The 19585-nt window shown below is 42.3% G+C and overlaps 2 non-coding genes across 2 annotated transcripts; both read left to right on the top strand.

The window, feature by feature from the left end:
• The first annotated feature begins 4168 nt into the window (after positions 1-4168).
• On the top strand, positions 4169-4251 carry trnal-cag (transfer RNA leucine (anticodon CAG)). Its single transcript has one exon. It is a non-coding gene; the product is annotated as a tRNA-Leu (tRNA).
• Positions 4252-6846: 2595 nt separating this feature from the next.
• trnal-uag (transfer RNA leucine (anticodon UAG)) lies at positions 6847-6929 on the top strand. The gene has a single exon. It is a non-coding gene; the product is annotated as a tRNA-Leu (tRNA).
• The last annotated feature ends 12656 nt before the right edge of the window (positions 6930-19585 follow it).

Here is a 19585-nt window from a genome sequence, read left to right as displayed (position 1 = left end):
GACCCAACAGTGGCTGCATAGCAGAGCCTGGATTTGAACCGCCAATTCTGGGTAATAGCCCAAAGCTCTACCCACTAGGCTACCACTGTGGTGGTGTATTAGTGTGTGCTGTGCTGGTATAAGTGGATCAGACACAGCAGCACTGCTGGAGTTTTTAAATAGAGTGTCCACTCACTGTCCACTCTATTAGACACTCCTACCTAGTTGGTTCACCTTGTAGATGTAAATTCAGAAACGATCGCTCATCTATTGCTGCTGTTTGAGTTGGTCATCTTCTAGACCTTTATCAGCGGTCATAGGACGCTTCCCACAGGGTGCTGTTTGCTGGATTTTTTTGGTTGGTGGACTATTCTCAGTCCAGCAGTAACAGTGTTTAAAAACTCCAGAAGCGCTGCTGTGTGTGTCTTATTGCAGGGAAGACACACACACACACCCATAGGGCAATTCAGTGTCTCCAATTAACCCCAGGAAACCCACACAGACACTGGAAGAACATGCAAACTCCACACAGAAAGGACACAGAGCGGCCCGCCTGGGGATTGAACCCAGGACCTTCTTGCTGTGAGGTGACAGTGCTACCCACCAAGCCACCCCTTAAATCTGACTCTCTTGCATACATTTGTAATAAAATCTTCTGTCTTACTTAGCCTTCTGCTTCCTTGTATAGAAATAGGCTAAATACAGGGGGTAGAAAGTCCTGCTGTCCACTACAAAGGACATTGAATGAAATTGCTGTACATTTTTTTTTTGTAAATCTTTTGAAACAATTTGATTATTAGGAAAAGATTACAAGAAAGATCATGAGCTGCCACACACCCACAAATGTGACATTACTAAAAAGCCCAGGGTGTACTCTATAAAGTACAGTAGTACTCAAATGGATTGCATCAATGGTGCTTGTGTTAGAGATCTCGGACACATGTTCCCACAGGGGACAAAAATGAATTGCTCTGTCTCAGAAGGATATGTTAATTAAAGCTCATAATGTCACTCATTACAGTTTAATTTAGAAATACAAGATCTGATAACTGACCTTACAAATTTTGAAGCAGATCTGTGATGAAAATGTTGTGTTTCAATAAACAATAAAAGTTATCAGGAGCAATTCCTTAGAAGGACACCAAAGGGGTTACCAAAAGTACAGTTGTTATACATCAGATGTGCCCATTACGTCGATCGCGATCTACCAGTTGTTCGCACAGTGCATACTGGTAGATCGCACCTCATTCTAACAGGTCAGCGTGATTTACATGAAATGTGGCCACTGTTTTTCTAATTTGCGGTTTGCCTCCACCTCCACCTAATTTATTACAGGTTAGAACATAACATTAAAAAAACCTCTTTGTTTCTAAACTCACTGTCCATTTTATCAGCTCCACTTACCATATAGAAGCACTTTGTTTTTTTTTTTCAAAAACTATTTAATAGCATTTAAATAACACTTCTATTGAAAAGAGAATATGCAGTTTTAAGAAGCTCCAGCGTTGTAGAAGGCTATTAAAAGTAAAGTTAATTTTCAATGCTGATTTGGCTTAATAGTGTTGGTCAGAATGTATCATATTCTTGAAAGAAAATTAAAATTTGTTTTCCATGCATTCACACTGGCCTGTTCTGGGGTTCAAATGAGTCTCATCAGTACACACAAGTTTGCAATCAAATGATCAAGTATTGCAAATGAATATCTTTGAAATTCTGTTAAGGTTATAGGCTATATTTTGGTTTTTCACAGGGAATATGAGAAAAAATAAAAAGCTTATTATGCTAGGCTTGATGTAATTCTGCATGGTACTCACTGCCTGTATAGGTAAACGAGTGAGTGACCAAAACACTACTAGATCAACAGCTACTAGCCACATACAAAAATAAGGTATCAGACAGTTTCTGTGCCACCCCTGTGTGAGCAATGGTCCAGTCTGGCCACCCCTATGGAAATTGTCTGGCTTTGCCACTGTCCACAGTTAAAAAAGAAGCAGACGAAATAGCTGATAAGAGATGAAGGACTAATTCAGTGGTGTATTCAGCTTGTATTTCTTACCAGAAACCAGAAAAGAGGTTTGCAGGTACAGCCATCCAATTTTGGTGTTCTTGGCAGTTTTTCTGACATTTCTGTTATTCATATCGATATCGGAATTATATCGTATCGACCGAAATTAGGAGTTATATTGTGATATAAATTTTAGCCATATCGTCCAGCCCTACCTCTACCATACATAATAATGTGCAAAGATATAACGGTTCGTACAAATCTTAGTCCTAGTTAGTCTTAGTTTTCTATTACAAAAACTATCCTTTACCCTTTGTAAATTTTAATGGATTAACAGAGTGTTGATGCTGCATTAAGTAGGAGTGCAACGTGTTTAATCTCACGTACTCCTTTCTATATTATGCGGTGCTTTTATATCATCACAGACTCAGTTTATTTAAAATGTTCATCCCAGCTTTTAGGACGAACTGAAAAAAATAATAACTGTCTTTGTACCACTGACAGACTGACTTAAGGGTTGATGCTGCATTTAAAGGGGATGTCGTGAGTTTCAGCTGTTCATCTTTTACAAAGCAGTTCACCAGATAAAAAACCAACAAAATGTCACGTACCGCTGCTTTAACCAAAAACATTTCAAAATTGAAAAATTACAAGTTATTGCGTTTGGCAATTTAAAAATAAAAAATGATTTTTAAAAAATTGTAAATTTGTAACATTGTAAATTTTGATGCTGCGTTTCAGTGAGCATTGACGCAACAAGTTTCATATTACGTGATGCCTCAAATGATCATAATGTTTCTGCACTGGAGAATGCGGGCATCAATACCGCTACTTCTCACATGTTAAGCGAGCGCTCTACCATTTGAGCTAATTCTCCCTACTATGAACCTCTTTTACCCTTTGCAAATTGTAATGTACTGACAGAGCAGAGTGTTAATGCTGCATAACTGTCTTTGTACCACTGACAGATGGACTTAAGGGTTGATGCTGCTTTATGTAAGGGCCAAAATAGTGCAGTTCAAAAAGTCTCAGTCAGCCGACAGTGCCAACATGCAGCCATATTCGGAGATGAGGTCTTTTATGAAGTGCATTCTCTTTGATTTGGTTGGACTTGTAGGAGATTATTCTGTTCTTGTTGCAGTGCTGCTGGAGGGTTTTCTTTTTAATGGTGGTGGTGGGGTGTTTGTGATTATATGTAACTGTAATACCTTATGTGCATTTGCATCTTTGTTCCCATTTTGAAGGTATAAAGCATGAGCTGTCAGAAGGGGAATTCAAACCCACGGCTCCAGGGGAGACTGCGAGCTGAACGACTGCTTGGCCATCCTGACTTGCTTGCACATTACCAATGCCAGTTTTCCTCAACACCCCCACATGGCCTAAGATTTGAACTGCAAGCTGCTTGAGCTACAGCAACAAGGCGCCGAGGAACTAATACACAGAGTTTTGCTCGAGTCCAATCATAAAGGCCAATTCCCATACCGGAAGTCGAAAACCTGGGTAAAAATCAGGAATCCTGACCGCTAGACCATATGGGAAACTGCAAGGCTCAGCACTGGCTGACGCCAGAATCAGCCACTTCATTCCACTCTGCCAAGTCTTTGTCACATTGACAAGACCTGCATTGTTGGATCTGGGGTACAGAGAACCATACACAAGGAGTTAGAGAGACAAAAAAAGAGAGAGAATAGAAACCTTCGAAGCATGGCATACGAAAAGACAGTGCCATGACACAGATTCGAACCGGGGTTGCTGCGGCCACAACGCAGATTACTAACCACTATACGATCACGGCTTCCCAGCAGTCTGCCACTGGTGGCTCATGTCGGCTGCCCCCTGATAGACTGCAGTCATAGTTCCAACAGAAAAAGCTGCTTGAGCTACAGCAACAAGGCGCAGAGGAAGTAATGGGCAAAGTTTTGCTCAAGTCCAATCATAGAAGGCAATTCCCATACTGGGAGTCAAACCCGTGCCACCTGGGTGAAAACCAGGAAACCTGACCACTAGACCATATGGGAAACTGCAAAGCTCAGTATCGGCTGGTGCCAGCATCAGCCACTTCTTTCAAACTTATGTCTTTAACCCTCTAACATACATAATAATGTAAAAAGATTCAGCAGTCCGTACAAATCTGTGGCCATGTGGGGGTGTTGAGGAAAATTGTCTTTCATAATGTGCATTCAGGTCAGGATGGCCGAGTGGTCTAAGGCGCTGTGTTCAGGTCGCAGTCTCCCCTGGAGGCGTGGGTTCGAATCCCACTTCTGACAGCTCATAATTTAAACAAATCTACTTCTTTAGAGGACACAGTCATCAGGGAATACAGTTTTCATCAAAGGGTGAACATGGTCTGCAACAGTGCTGAGGTAGGTGGTACGTGTCAAAGTAACATCCACATGGATGCCAGGACCCAGGCTTTTGATCACTGAAAATGTGAGAAACTGAATCATGTATTCATCCTGATCTTGCTCTGTTTATTGTTGCAGCTCTGCTGGAGGGTTATTTTGTTGGTGTTTGTGGTGGTGGTGGTGGGGTCTTTGTTCCCATTTTGGTTTATTTAGTATATGATGTACTTTACATCCATTTAAATATGTAATTAAATACTTAAATATCCATTTAAGTATGTTTATTCAGCGTCCATTTACATTGTTACAGCAGTATTTTACGACAAAAATGGAAATGTTCACATTATTTAAATCGTTGTAAAGTACATCATATACTAAATAAACCAAAATGGGAACAAAGACCGCCCCACCACCACCACCACAAACACCAAGAAAATAACCCTCCAGCAGAGCTGCAACAAGAACAGGACAATCTCCTACAGGTCCAACAAAATCAAAGAAAAAATGCACTTTATAAAAGACCTCACATTGTTCGTCCTAAAGGCTAAGATCAACGTTTTAAATAAACTGAGTCTGTGATGGTTCAAAAACAACGCATAATATAGAAAAGAGTACGTGAGCTCAAACACGTTGCACCCTCGTTTTATAATGCAGCATAGAATAGAAGAATAGAATCTTTATTGTCACTATACACAAGTACAATGCAATTTCGAGTGGCATCTCTCCAATAGAGTAGCAGCAGTAGAAGAAAGACAGTAGTAGTAATCACAAAAAAAAGAAAGAACAATAAAAATCTTTGCACTTTTAAGTGAATTTACATTTTTGCTTTAAATATTAAATACTAACTGTGCCAATAATCCATTGAGCTGTTTTCACTACGCGATGCAGATCCTTACACTCGGCGGCAGTGCAGCTTGAATACCACTCTGTGAAATTGCTGGTCAGAATACTTTCTATTGTGCTCTTGTAAAAGTTTACTAGTAGGTTCTGCCATAGTTTGGCCTTTTTCAGCTTCCTGAGAAAGAAGAGTCTTTGTTGAGCCTTCTTAATCAGGTGTGAGGTGTTAACGGTCCATGTCAGCTGGTCAGACACGTAGACTCTGAGGAATTTCAGGCTTTTCACCATCTCCACCTTGTTTCCATGGATGTGCAGGGGGAGGTGGTTTATCTCCTTTGTTCTTCGAAAGTCAATGACGATCTCCTTTGTCTTAGAGGTGTTAAGAGCCAGGTTGTTTAATGTACACCAATCAGACAAGTGAGCTACCTCCTGCCTGTAGGCCATTTCCTGATTGTTGGAGATCAGTCCAACTATAGTTGTGTCATCTGAAATTTTAATTATTCTGTTGGAATTGTGAATGGTGGTACAGTCCTGTGTAAAAAGTGTGAAAAGCATAGGGCTTATCACACAACCCTGCGGCGTTCCTGTGTTTAGGATGAGGGTGGAGGAGGTGTGGTTGCCAATTTTGACCTTTTGTGGACGTCCAGTGAGAAAATCCATAATCCAGGTGCACATTGAGGAATTCAGGCCCAGGTTCACCAGTTTGCTGACCAGTTTATTGGGGATGATCGTGTTAAATGCGGAGCTGAAGTTCACAAATAAAATCCTTTATCGTTCAGGTCGCAGTCTCCCCTGGAGGCGTGGGTTCGATACAGCTACAGGATGATCAAACCTGAGCTTGTGTCCCATGCCCAATCATGAGAATTGCCTGGTTATTTAAGTGGCGCAGCCCACGGGACTATGCAAGGCAGGGGGTGTCCTCTTCCCCGAGTCAAGCCTAGCACTAACCGTACACCTTGTTCATCCTCCTCCTGGAGGGTTGTGACCTGGGTTCTCTAATGGGATGGGGTGTGGGGGGAATTAGTGAGCGGGTCCTGTCGATGCTCTTTGAGCCCAGCAATGGTCCTTCCGCTTGATCCATATCCACTGGCTGCTTCTTTCGGCCGCTTCAGAGACTGATCTAATTGTTTGTCGTAGAGCCTGTCCATGGATGCCAAGTTCTTTCAGCAGCCAGCAGCATCTGCTGCCAGTTCTGTGTGGCGCAGTTTCTTGCGCTCATAGGCCTCTTCTGTTGAATTCTCCCATGGAACTGTGAGCTCTGTGATGTATACAGACTTCAATGAAGGGAACCAGAGCACCAAGTCTGGCCTAAGGGTGGTGCACAACAGGGTTTGAGCTCTTAAAAAATAATAAATAATCTTAATAAATAATCCAGTCAGTTAAAAACCCAACAAGAAGGCTGTACCTAATACACTCATACCAGAGAAAACACACCCTAACACGCTAGTGCCGTTACAGTGCTAACAATGGTCCACCCAAAAAACATTATTTGGTCAGTTGGAGTGCTCATATGGGGCTCCCTTTCTATTGATATATGGTTTACAGCGTAGTGACAAAGTGTACAGTGCAGCAAATGGGTTACAGTCAGTAAATTTACCATACATAATAATGTAAAAAGATTAAGGAATTTGTACAAATATTATTCCTTGTGAGGCGAGCATGGTATCTGTGGTACTCTAGCTAGTCAGAATGGCCGAGCGGTCTAAGGCGCTGCGTTTAGATCGCAGTCTCCCCTGGAGGTGTGGTTTTGAATCCCACTTCTGACATCTCATGCTTTGTACAAATTTACATCTTTAACCCTCTACCATACATAATAATGTGAAAAGATACAAAAGTTAGTACAAATCTTAGTCTTAGTTTTTTATTATTTCAAATGCCATTAATAATTTATAATCACTGATTTGTGAGATATCAGCAGTAGTAGGCCATGTTTAACTGGTTTAATATTGTCCTCGATCAGCTCTGTCCTCTTACCCTTAAACGAGGAAAACCTTCTCACCCTGCTCCTTGGCTTTCAGATGCATTGCGCAGCAACAGAAGAGAGATAAGGGCAGCTGAGAGAAAGTGGAGAAAATCTAAGCTTGGTGTTGATCTCCACTCCTAACACGATCTGCTGTCCAGGTTCTCATCCGATGTGACTGCTTCAAAAACATCTTTTTACAAAGCCAAGATTGAACAATCTGCTGCTGACCCACGTAAGCTTCATGCTATCTTTTCCTCTCTTCTGAACCCTCTTCCTCCTCCCCCATCTGCCTCTCTTACTGCTACTGACTGCAACATTCTTTCAGGACAAGATTGACAAAATCAATCAATCCTTCTCTCCGACTGACCCACTTTCAACTGACCCTCAACCCACCAACACACTCACCAGCTTCACCCCACTCACCATGGATGAGGTTGCACAGCTCCTCTCATCCAGCAATCCCACTACATGCACACTCGACCCTATACCATCCACCATCCTCAAAGACATCTCACAGGACCTAATCCCCTTCATCACACCCATCATCAACAACTCCCTGACATCAGGTGTTGTCCGTACTGCGTTTAAGAAGACTCAGGTCATTCCCCTTCTTAAGAAACCTACACTAGACACTACAGACATTAACAACTACAGACCTGTCTCACTCCTCTCTTTTCTATCCAAAATTCTTGAACGTGCTGTCTATAACCAACTATCTGCCTTTCTTACTCAGAATGACCTCCACGATCCGTACCAGTCTGGCTTCAAGGCAGCGCATTCTACGGAAACAGCACTTGTAGCTGTTACTGAGAAGCTTCATGCAGCCAAAGCAGCCAAACTGTCATTGGTCCTCATTCTTCTTGACCTCTCCGCAGCCTTCGACACAGTGAATCACAGCATCCTCTTGTCCACTCTCTCCAACCTTGGAGTAACAGGTTCAGCATGGCAATGGATGACCTCCTACCTTGAATGGCACTCCTACCAAGTGTCATGGAGGGGATCCATATCTCCCCCATGCACTCTCTCAACCGGTGTTCCTCAGGGCTCTGTACTTGGCCCACTTCTTTTCTCTATCTACACCCGCTCTCTGGGTAAGGTCATAGCCTCCCATGGCTTCTCCTACCACTCCTATGCAGATGACACTCAGCTCGTTCTGTCATTTCCTCCTTCAGACACACAAGTCTCAGCTCGCATCTCAGCATGTCTGCGAGATATCTCACAATGGATGTCAGCTCATCATCTAAAACTTAATCCCAGCGGACAGAGGTGTTGCTTATTCCTGGAGATCAGTCTCCAACCCAGGACCTAGTCATTTCTCTGGATGACTCCCAGATCAGACCATCTGATAAGGTAAGAAGTCTTGGTGCTGTCCTGGATAATCAGCTGACCTTCTCTCCTCATATAGCCAACATGACAAGATCGTGCCGGTTCCTCCTGTACAACATCAGGAAGATTCGGCCATTTCTCTCCAGGAAAGCTACCCAGATTCTGGTCCAATCACTTGTAATCTCACAGTTGGACAACTGCAACTCCCTCCTGGCAGGAGCTCCCATGTCCACGATTAAACCTTTACAGCTCATTCAAAATGCAGCTGCACGTCTGGTTTTTAACCAGCCCAAACACTGCCACATCACCCCACTGCTGTGTTCTCTTCACTGGCTTCCTGTTGCTGAACGCATTCAGTTTAAAAACTGATGCTCGCCTACAAAGCCAAAAATGGACCAGCCTCAAGCTACCTTCGGGGTCTAATCAAACCCCCGCTCTGTACCACGCAACCTCCGAATCACTAGTCTCGCCCGACTTGATCCTCCACCCAGGACTAAAGGAAGACAAGCATCAAGGCTCTTCTCTGTTCTAGCACCCAAGTGGTGGAATGAACTTCCTCTGTCCGTCCGAACATCTGAGTTTCTTGCTGTCTTTAAAAAACGATTAAAAACCCACCTTTTTACTAAGCACTTAAGCTGACTTGTACATATTTACTAACACTTTTTTTCCATTTCCAAAAAAAACAACAACCCACTTTTGTTCTAACAGGTTTCAGCAGATTTGTGTTCTTTGACTGTTGTTTACTAAAACTTGAGAAATGAAATGTTTACTATGGAAGCACTTCTGTAAGTCGCTCTGGATGAGAGCGTCTGCTAAATGCAGAAAATGTAAAATGTAAATGTAATTAGAGATTTAAACGGTCCTCTATTTACTACAGTCTGTTTGAAACAGCTGGGCGTACAACTAGTTGGTGTGGAGAACATGTTAACACATACAGTGTGCTATTATTTCAAGCTTATCAAGTACATGCTAGTTTACTTACAAAAAACTCACAAAGTACAAATTCTTCATCATTCTAAACAAACCATGTAGTACAGGACATTACCGCTTACCTAATGCAGTAAGAAACAACTCTCCCGAACAGGGACTTGAACACTGGACCTCAAATTAAAAGTCTGACGCTCTAGCGACTGAGCTATCCAGGCTCTGCAAGACATTTCACCCTAACATGCTAGTGCCGTTACAGTGCCAAAACATTATTTGATCAGTTGGAGTGCTCATATGGGGCTCCCCTTCGATTGATATATAGTTTACAGCCTATAGTGACAGTGTGCAGTACAGCAAATGGGTTACAGTCAGTAAATTTACCGAACATAATAATTTGTGAAAAGATTAAGCAGTTTGTACAAATATTAGTCTGTGTGGGGTGGGAGTGGCGTCAACAGTGTCCAAGCTAGACAGAATGGTTTTAGCAGTCTAAGGCACTGTGACAGCTCATGCTTTACACAAATTTATGTCTTTAACCCTCTACCACACATAATAATGTGAAAAGATTAAGCAGTTTGTACAAATCTTAGACCATGTGGGGCGAGGGTGGTATCAATGGTACCAGTGGCGGCTGCTGGTCTTTCAAAGAGGGGAAGCTCATTGTCGGCTTACATCATAAAATTTGTCAATTTATTTATATATAAATGTATAAATTCTCCCCTTTGTTAGTTTTCAAGAAAATGGCATGAATTGGGTTGCAGTTTGTCTTCCGACTTCACTCGCAAAATCCGCGATGGTACTGAAGCTCCCAGCGACAGCTGTCAATCAAAACGGGATTCAGCCTTTCCACTGATCCTCCAATCATCTTGCAGAAGCTCAGCGTACAGACCCGCCCACAGCCCCATTCACCCCCAGAGACGCTCAGCGTCTGGGGGCGGGACAAAATCGTGGCATTTATCCAATGACCGGCGAGTTTCGAAGTCCCGCCCATGCAGCCCCATAGAAGCAAAGAGACGCTCAGCGTCTGCGGGTAAATGCATTGACGCTCCGGGAACGTATGAGTTAAGTTAACAAAATCGAGTCGATTTGTGATAAGTAGCTGATTCTGAACTAACTCGTCTTCAAGATGAATGTGTTCTAACGCATTTGTAGTCAATGAAATGTTAACACAACTGTACATATTTGACCATTTTATTTTTGACATTTTAGGGGAAGCTGAGCTTTCCTTGCAGTCTTACAGAAATCGCCACTGAATGGTACCCCAACTAGTCAGGATGGCCGAGCGGTCTAGCCGAGCGGTCTAAGGCGCTGCGTTCAGGTCGCAGTCTCCCCTGGAAGCTGGGGGTTCGATTCCCACTTCTGAAAGCTCATGCTTTATACAAATTTACATCTTTAACCCTCTACCATACATAATAATGTGAAAAGATATAACAGTTAGTACAAATTTTAGTACTAGTTAGTCTTAGTTTTTTATTATTTCAAATGCTATTCATAATTTATAATCACTGATTTGTGAGATATCAGCAGTAGTTGATCATGTTTAACTGGTTTAATATTGTTTAAGCGCTGATTATCGGCTGTTTTTCCTGAGTATGTTGGGCGGTTTTCCATGCATTTTGGCGGACTTTTAAATGCGCAATCTTGCAACCCTGGCTGAAGCGTTCATTCATATTTTGGAGCGATGTATGTTTGTATGCTAGAATATAAATAACATCTTTTACAAATTGCTGTCTATTTACATTTACATTTTCCCTTCTGTCTAAACATTTTTGGAATTGGGTTTGTAAAAGTAAGGGATACAGTAGATAATATATTTAATGAGCTGAACTAAATGAGAGAAGCGCTAACGGTGGTGGAAAAGTCAAAAAGGGTTTGGAACATAGTCGTATCATCATAGCAGTACAACACAGTTTTGTCCGTAGCATCTGAAAATATCCAGAAGCTAATATACAAAAAACTTTTATTTTCATAAACTTACCTTGTTGAAAAAAGTATGACCACAATTTCTAAACAAACACAGTATCCGCTGCTGCAGTCTCTACACAAACTTTTCTGCACTGAAAACTCAAGGACACATTTTATGGATATTACGGTAATGCACTGAAAACGTGTCCTACAGTCATACAAGCACATACAGTGTGAGTTTACACTAATCAACCATAACATTAAAACCACCTCCTTGTTTCTACACTCACTGTCTATTTTATCAGCTCCACTTACCATATAGGAGCACTTTGAATTTCTACAATTATTGACATGACCACCACAGAGCAGGTATTATCTAGGTGGTGGATCATTCTCAGCACTGCAGTGACACTGACATGGTGTTGGTGTGTTAGTGTGTGTTGTGCTGGTATGAGTGGATCAGACACAGCAGCGCTGCTGGAGTTTTTAAATACCGTGTCCACTCACTGTCCACTCTATTAGACACTCCTACCTAGTTGGTCCACCTTGTAGAGACAGTCAGAGGCGATCGTTCATCTATTGCTGCTGTTTGAGTTGGTAATCTTCTAGACCTTCATCAGTGGTCATAGGACACTGCCCACAGGGCGCTGTTGGCTGGATGTTTTTGGTTGGTGGACTATTCTCAGTCCAGCAGTGACAGTGAGGTGTTTAAAAACCTGCAGCGCTGCTATGTCTTATCCACTCATACCAGCACAACACACTAAGACACCACCACCATGTCAGTGTTACTGCAGTGCTGAGAATGACCCACCACCCAAATAATAGCTGCTCTGTAGTGGTCCTGGGAGAGTCCTGACCATTGAAGAACAGCATAAAAGGGGGATAAAAAAAGCATGTAGAGAAACAGATGGATTACAGTCAGTAATTGTAGAACTACAAAGTGCTTCTATATGGTGGAGCTGATGAAATGGACAGTGAGTGTAGAAACAAGGAAGTGGTTTTAATGTTATGGCTGATCGGTGTATACTCACCATGTATGCGTGGCTTTCCTCCGGGTATGAAAACGTGCCAGTAGGTGTAATTGCTGCTCTAAATTGCACCTGTATGTGTGAGTGAGTGGATAAATTAGTGTGTGATGCTTTGCGATGGTTTGACGTGCCCTGTCCAGGGTGTATTTTTGTCTTGAGCCCAGTGTTCGTGACACTGGACCCACGCTTGCCCTGTAATGCTGAATATCAATACAGGCAAATGAAGCGCATTTAAAAAAGCTTTAAAGCATTCTTGAAAAATGATCAGGCCAACCTTTTTAAAAAGTAGATCCTGATGACCGGTTGACTGAAATAGTAGATCCCAAGCCACAGAAGTGTGGGCACCAGTTTTCCATTGGCTACGTTTTAACAAGACGTACCAAGAATGGCCTGTAGATGGCGAACTGTAGTCGTTTTTAAAAGCAAGCCAATTATTCCACCGAACTTAAATATGTACAATACTTTATAATGTATCAATTGTAACAGTATCAAATAATAAAACATTATAAAAAATTATAAGTTTATGCGTTTCTGTCAAAACAAAACAAAAAAGGTATGTAAACAAAACTGTTTGAGCGTAAATAGGGCGTTACTGACATTGTACTGACAATCTTTTCAGATTGCAAAATGATCATAATGTTTGTGTACTGGAGAATGTGGGCATCGATCCCACTACCTCGCGCATGCTAAGCGAGCACTCTACCATTTGAGCTAATTCCCCTTACACAAAACTTTCCTTTACCCTTTGAGAGAGAGTGAGAGTGCAACATGTTAAAGCTCACGTACTCTTTTCTATATTATGCGTTGCTTTTCATTAAAATGTTATGTGCATTTATATGTGGCAAAATAAAAAAATCCATAAAAATCAAATTCAGTTAGCAGAGAACCTTAAATTATACTAAATGGTTCTTCAAGTAGAAACAGTTCTACCAAGAACACCTAAAAGAACCCTTAAGAAACACTTCTTAGTGCTACATACATCAGTTGTATTCCACACAGGTCAGCATGTGATGAAACTTTGCTCGAAACAGACATCGTTTTACTTTCTAACTGTATTCATATTATGTCATCTAGTGGACAATTGAATAGCCTACAACCAGCACAAACAGGGTTTGAGTTCTTAATGAATAATAATTAATGTTAATAAATAATCCAGTCAGTTAAAAACCCAACAAGAAGGCTGTACCTAATACACTCAGACTAGAGAAAACACACCCTAACATGCTAGTGTAGCAGATGTGTAAAAATATAGATATGGTTTTGTTTTTCATATTTCACTTAAAATCCTTATTTTTTATGTACATTTTGCTTGTGAATTTTATAATGTTTTGTTTTTTTGCCGATTTATGTAAAGAGCTTTTATTTTGAATTTTACGCCTGTTGTGGCAAGTTATATTGGTGTTGAGAGGTTCACCAACCTCAGTTCGCGCTAGAGGCGCTGGAGGAAGAGAATAAATTCCCAAGTGAATGGCAGAGCGTGTCCAGTTGTCTTCTTGCTACACAACGCAGAGGGGTATTTGAATGCGAGTCTCACCAACAAGATCACACCGGCTACATGTGGTGCCGTGACCCGGATCCTGTTGCATCAGATCAGTCTACAGTGGATCTTCGCACAGTGGATCAGCGTCAGCTTGGTCGCCAGGAGTTGCTGATTTGCATCAACCAGCATTATTGAACTGAGACAGCTAAGTTGCCTTCTTTCACAGCACAGAGTAAATGCACTTGGTGAACTGTAAATATTGTATTTAGTATTTTGATATTTTATTCTACTGTCGAAACTGTTTACTGTTTAGTATTTATTTACATTGTTTGAAAAGTATAGAACACAGAAATGACATATGATATGGAGAAAGACAAGGTTCGTTCCATGGTTGAGAACACATTTAGTTTTGGGTTGGGTAGAGGCAGATACCTTGGGGAAGTGCCATTTACACCAGTTGCAGATAGGAGCAAAATAAGAGTAGCCTCACCTGCATTTTGCTCTACTCGAATAATTGATGTTGCCGACAAAGGTCCCAATAATTCACATTCAGTTTTAACAGATCTTAATGATCCAGCTTTACACAATCTCATAACACACATTGCCCATCAGGTAGGCCAAACACTAATGTCAGCTCAGCAAAAAGAGGTTTGTGGGGAGAAAAGTGATAATTTTGCACAAACTCAGTCTGTAAATACAAGTCAGTCACCCACAGACACACACTCACTGAATTTGACAGGTGTTAGACTGGTTATGCAGAGTGACGTTAGGGAACCCCCTGTTTTTCGGGGAGATGATTCTGACAAGTTCACTACACTTGAATGGGAGGAGCTTATGCAAACTTATTTAAGAAAGCGAAGCGTACCACTAGCAGAGCAGTTTCAGGAGATTCTCTCTAGATTAATGGGTAAAGCTAAGGACATTGTAAGGATAACACTTCGCAGTAACCCTTCGTTAAAGCCTAGTGATGATCCTAAAGTAATCTTTGATGTGTTAAAACAACACTTTAGTGATATTAAATATTCGTGCATGCCTTTAGCTGACTTTTATGGTACAGTACCAGCGGTGGGAGAAAATCCTATTGAGTACTGGGTTCGTTTAAACAAGGCTGTTGATGCAGCAGAAGAGGGTCTAAGGAGGCTGGGACGACAAATAGAAGACCCATGCCATGAGGTGGCAATGATGTTTGTTAAGTACTGCCCTGACACAGCTCTTTCTGCTGTTTTCAAGTTCAAGGCACCAAATAAATGGACAGCAAGTGAGATACAAGAACATCTTGACCGCTATCAGTCCGAGCTGAGAGAACAGACACTCACTAAGTCCAAACGTCCCAGTCATGTGAGACATGCGATTGTTCATGTACAGACTCCTGAACCAATTGTAACCATGCCCAGCAACTGCTCAGTAGAATCAATTGTACACGCTGACGCTACTACCACACCTACTCCACCAGTTGAGGATGACTGCATGAGAACACTTGTAAGCCTTCTAGATCGAGCGCTCACACAGAATAATCAAATTGCAGCAAAGCCCTTCAGCTCACCTCAGCCACCAGTAAAACCATGCAGGGTCTGTAGATCTAGTGAACACTCTACTCTTGCTCATTGCAGACGACATCGTTTGTGTCTGAGCTGCTTTCAGCCAGGTCACATCAAAAAGAATTGTACTAATGTTGATTCAAGCCAAGCTTTTCCACCATCTTCCCAAGAGTCACAGTCTTTAAACTAGACAGCCTGCACTCAGGAGGGGAAAGTGTGGGTAATTATGAATCACCCCTCAGTGACCTTGAACAATGCTATCAGAATGCATGCACTCAGGCACCAGTAGGCGCTAAAGTTATAGTGCAGAATGTGCAGAGAGTTGAGTCATTTGATGAATTGTTTTATGCGTCAGTTAGTGTAAATAACAAATTTAAAGTACGAGGGATGCTCGATTCTGGGTCTATGGCGTGCACCTTTAGCGAAGAGGCTGAAGCAAGGATGCTGAACGAAAATGTATTGCCAGAACCAAAGCCACTGACTGAGAATATAGTCTTAGTTGGATGTGGGGGTAAACTTACCAGACCAAAATGCATGTATGAAACTGAGTTAAAAGTTTATGGGGAAAGCTGCATTGTACCAGTTCTTGTTGTGCCAGGACAGAAGGATGAACTAATATTAGGCACAAATGTGATTAAATTTCTCATGCATCACATGAAAGAAAATAATGATTATTGGCGTCTCATTTCCAGCAGTGGTGTACGTTCCTCTGACGAATGTGAACAGTTTTTGGATCTCATGGCAAACACATGCCGATGGCGAGGCGATGAGTTACCTAGTAAGGTGGGAACTGTTAAACTCCAACAAGCTGTTACTTTATTGGGAAAACAAGAACACCTACTTTGGGGAAAACTCCCAAGCAATGTTCCCATGTCTCCAGGGAGCACAGTTGTTGTTGAGCCCACATCTTCCAAAACAATGCCACGTCATATTATGGTTGGGCGCATTGTTACACTATTATGGGGTGACGGATGGATCCCCATGAAGGTCACCAACTTCTCTGATCAGCCTGTTACCCTGAGGAGAAACACTAAATTAGCTGATGTGTCGCCTTGTTTAGCTGTGGAGGACTTTGAGCTTTTCCAAGGAGTGAGCCAAACTGAATTAATTTCACCATGCCAGCAGACTCCAACAATGTGTCTTTCAGATCTCAAACAAAGACTCCAAGATGCTGGACTTGGTGATGTAGACATTGACTCCTGCTCCGCAGACCTTGTAGGCAAGGAAAAATTAGTCCAATTGCTTGAGAGGTATCATGACGTTTTCTCCAAAAACTCCCTAGACTGTGGAGAAGCCAAAGGATTTGTTCACCGTATCCGACTCACAGATGAGCGACCGTTCCGACTTCCTTATCGTCGTGTACCGCCTGCTCATTATCAAAAACTACGGCAGGTGCTATCAGAAATGGAAGAGCAGGGCATAATTCGAAAGTCTGTGAGTGAGTACGCTTCACCACTAGTCTTAGTGTGGAAGAAAGATGGCAATCTGAGGATTTGCACTGATTTTAGATGGCTAAACGCCAGAACCATCAAAGATGCGCATCCACTCCCGCATCAGGCAGACTGTTTGGCAGCACTAGGTGGAAATGCCTTTTTCAGCACCGTGGACCTGACGTCAGGTTTCTACAACATCCCCATGGCTGAAGAGGACAAAAAATATACTGCGTTTACAACTCCCTTAGGGCTGCATGAGTATAACCGGATGCCACAAGGTTTGTCAAATAGTCCCGCCTCATTTATGCGCATGATGTTGAGCATTTTTGGCGACCTCAATTTCAGTAGCTTGTTATGCTATCTTGACGATTTGCTGGTATTCGCATCAAGCGAAGATGAAGCATTGAAGAGATTGGAAGTTGTATTCCAGCGGTTGCGGCTTCATAATCTTAAGCTCAGTCCAAAAAAATGCCATCTGATGCGAGCGTCTGTAAAGTTTCTTGGACATCTTGTAGACTGTAATGGGGTCTCACTGGATCCAGCCAAAGTCGAAGTCATAACAAAGATGTCAAAAGTTGATTTGATGGAGGAGGATGGGTGCACACCCTCAGGAAAAAGAATAAAGTCTTTCCTCGGTATGGTATTCTACTACCAACATTTCATTGCCAATTGTTCTGCCATAGCAAAGCCACTTTTTGCTCTCACTGCTGGACAGAAGAGGAGAGGCAAAGTCAAACCACACACAAGGGCAGGAACATTCCGTAGACTACAGCCTGTTGACTGGACCTCTGAGTGTGATGCTGCCCTTGCCAGTCTAAAAGAGAGCCTTCTAAACAGTGTGGTTCTTGCACACCCAGATTTCTCACGCCCTTTCATTTTGTCCATAGATGCTTCTTTGGACGGTCTTGGGGCTGTCTTATCCCAAGTGGCAGTTGGTGAAGAGAAAGCTCGCCCCATAGCATTTGCAAGTAAATCTTTGACCAAGTCTCAAAAACTGTATCCAGCTCACCGTCTTGAATTTTTAGCACTCAAGTGGAGTGTATGTGAGAAGTTTAGTCATTGGTTAAAGGGTCACACCTTTACAGTGTGGACTGATAACAATCCAGTCACATATATAATGACCAAACCCAAGTTAGATGCTTGCGAACAACGCTGGGTGTCCAAACTTGCCCCATACACATTTGATATAAAACACATACCTGGTAGCAAGAACACAGTGGCTGATGCTTTGAGCAGAGATCCATTCGCAAAAACAGTCAGTCGTAGACTTATTAACGAGTCTTACAATCAGTTACTTGCAGAAGCAAAAGGGATGAGTGAGGATGGAATTCAGGACTCTTTCCGCCTCAGAGTGCAATGTGTTCAAACCTCTTCCTTGTCTCAGTGCACACATTTTCCTTGCGACAGTTCCACCATTAAAGCTTGCTTGGATGCACATGAGCAGTGGGATTCGACAGCAGAGCTAAGAGCTTCGCAAGTTGTCCAGTCTCTTCAAAGTTTCCAGTCTCCTGGCTGTAGTGAGATTTCAGTTATTAGCTTAGAGGAGCTTCAGCGCAGCCAAGAGCTTGACCCCACCATTTCAGAGGTTGTGTCATTAGTCAGTCAGAGAAAGCAACCTTCAAGGCGAGAGAGAGGTAGAATGAATTCGAGAACTTTGGGGCTTCTTAAACAATGGGACAGACTGAGGGTCCAAGATGGCATTCTCTACAGAGTCACTAAAGACCCCCTTAGTAGACAGAAGAGACACCAGTTTGTCTTACCCCGAAGTCTCAGAGAAAAAGCTTTGCAAGGCGTTCATGATCTTGCTGGTCACCAAGGACAGGCAAGGACACTTTACCTCGCACGTCAACGTTTCTTCTGGCATAAAATGGAGTATGATGTCAGGGAGTATGTGAAGTGTTGCCAGCGATGTATTTTGGCCAAAACACCTGAGCCATCTGCCAGAGCACCATTAGAGAACATTCGGACTTCTGCTCCTATGGAATTAGTTTGTTTAGATTTTTGGTGTGCCGAGGACAGAAACCAGCGCTCTGTAGATGTACTGGTTTTGACAGATCACTTTACAAAATTAGCCCATGCCTTTGTATGTCCAAATCAAACCGCTAAACAAATTGCCAAGAAGTTGTGTGATCATGTGTTCTGTGTGTACGGGTTTCCAGAAAGAATTCACACTGATCAGGGGGCCAACTTCGAAAGTGCACTTATAGCAGAATTGTTACATCTGTCTGGTGTTTCCAAGTCCCGCACTACCGCATATCACCCTATGGGTAATGGTGGAACTGAAAGATTCAATCGCACACTGGGCAATATGTTGCGATCACTTCCCCTCCAAGAAAAGCATAAGTGGCCTGAGCAGATTCAGACGTTAACATTCGCGTACAATGCAAATGTTCACGAAACAACTGGTTATACACCGTTCCAGCTAATGTTTGGTCGTATTCCACGACTTCCTGTCGACGTAATGTTTAAGCAGGTGTTACATGATCCTGTTGTTGTTGACCATGGAAGCTATGTGAAAAAGCTCATGTCCTATCTTCATGAAGCAGCTGGAATTGCACAGAAGCATGCTGCCAAAGAACAACGTAAACAAGCTGAAGGGTACAACCGAAGGGTCAAGGGGACACATCTCAACTTAGGAGACAGAGTACTCCTCGCAAACAAAGGCGAAAGAGGAAAAAGAAAACTTGCTGATAAATGGAATCCAACAGTCTATACTGTGGAAGACAAGAATCTTCAAACAAACGTGTACAAATTGAAAGATGATGAGGGAAACCAAAAAGTTGTTCATCGTAATTTGATCTTGGACATTAGTTTTCTGCCTG

This window comes from Trichomycterus rosablanca, chromosome 10 (assembly GCF_030014385.1).
Source record: "Trichomycterus rosablanca isolate fTriRos1 chromosome 10, fTriRos1.hap1, whole genome shotgun sequence".
Lineage (NCBI taxonomy): Eukaryota > Metazoa > Chordata > Actinopteri > Siluriformes > Trichomycteridae > Trichomycterus > Trichomycterus rosablanca.
This window is presented reverse-complemented; position numbering and strand designations above follow the sequence as displayed.